This window comes from Nicotiana sylvestris, chromosome 6, assembly GCF_000393655.2.
Source record: "Nicotiana sylvestris chromosome 6, ASM39365v2, whole genome shotgun sequence".
NCBI classification, from domain to species: Eukaryota; Viridiplantae; Streptophyta; class Magnoliopsida; order Solanales; family Solanaceae; genus Nicotiana; species Nicotiana sylvestris.
This window is the reverse complement of record NC_091062.1, coordinates 70,085,165-70,086,951: the sequence shown is the minus strand read 5'-3', so window position 1 is coordinate 70,086,951 and position 1,787 is coordinate 70,085,165.

Genomic DNA, 1,787 nt, shown 5'->3' with positions numbered 1-1,787 from the left:
GATCGTCGGTGACCGGTGGCAAATCCATTCATTCCATTTGAAATCGAGATACGAATTCTTTGAGTATCTCGTTATCCTTCTGTCATACCTTGAAAATGTTCGACTTTCTTCATCTATTAGGTGGTAAATTACCAAACGAATGTTATCCAGCGTGTGCCTTTACAAAAGAATCTGCAAGCATAGCAAACGAATCAATAGAATTAGGTGGTAAATTACAATACCATATCATAGAACCCTTCGATAAAGTCTCCCCAAATTTTTTCAGCAAGACGGATTCGATCTCGTCATATTCCAAGTCATTTCCTTTGATAGCATATGTGTAGGAGGTTACATGTTTGTTTGGATCAGTTATCCCGTTATACTTAGGAATCTCGGGCATATGAAACTTCTTGAGGATTGGCTTCGGAGCCGCACTTGGGGGGAAAGGTTTTTGTACAAACTTTTTGGAATCCAGTCCTTTCAATATCGGTGGTGCCCCCAAGATTTGGTCGACCCTGGAGTTATAGGTTTCTACCTTCTTATCGTTTTCCTCGATCTTCTTCTCCCCTATCTCGATCCGTTTCGTTAGTTCTTCGAGCATTTTTATGATAGCAGGATTGGTCTTCGGTTCCTTTTCATTTGATTTCCTAGAAGTAGATTCGACCCTATGTACAACTTTTTGGGATTGCTCGAGTTCGACCCTGCTTGGTGTGTGGTTCTGATTTTGGAGTCGGGCTATTGCTGCCTATTGGGCCTGCAACATTTCGAAGATCACCCGAAGGCTGATCCTACTATATTCCCCGCCCTGTGCGTTCTGAGTAGCTGATCGGGTACCCCCGCAAACGCTGCTTTCGGGATCGATGGCCAAATTTCCATTAGTGGCTATATGCAAATTGACATCGATTGGATCTACAACCAGAATTCCATCGAGGACAGCAGGGGGTACAACATTTCCTGGTGCAATGTTCTCATTCTCGCCGTGATGGCTGAGATCATTGTTAATATGTTGAAGTACTGACTGAGAATTTCCTGGTGCAATGTTCTCATTCTCGCCGTGTGTGTTACGAAAATTTGTACCAGGCAATCACTATTATCATTAGTCCCACGGTGGGTGCCAAACTGTTTACCCTAAAAACAGATAACAATTAAATTTATATTGTGGTTATAAGTACACATAATTTTACTTGGCACACAACTTAGAAAAACGCAATATTGTTATTGAAATTAACTGCAAATAGAAATAAAGAAAACCAAAATAGATGTATAGCTTTGATCCTCGAGCTAGGTCGCCTCCAAATCAAACAAGTATTTTACTGGAAAGTATGAACAGAATAATAGAGTATTGGGAGCTCAAGAGAAAGACAGTATATTGCTTTATATAGCGTGAATACAATGTCTCTTACAAATGATTAGACCCCCTTTATATAGAAAGGGAGCCTACCCTTAATACAATCCTAAATATAGTAAGAAATCTCATGATTAGATGATTAATCAGCCTCTTCTTGGTACGTGCCGAGATTTTTGCCATGATCCTCGCCCGATCGCGGATATCTCAGGTTTCCGTTATTTGGCTCGGCAGGCTTCCCTCGATCTTGCTCGATCTTCATCCCGCTTGGTCTCGATCTCAATCAGTCCCTGGGTCACGAACTTGACAATCTAACTTTGTGTCACAGTCTTGTATGACATGGGGTCGAACCTTGGCCTGCCACACCCTGGTCTCGATTAATCATACAAAATGGGCAAGTTCGATTTTGACGGTATACATATAGAATTAAGCACTTGGATTGAACTAAGGTGGCCACTTCTCA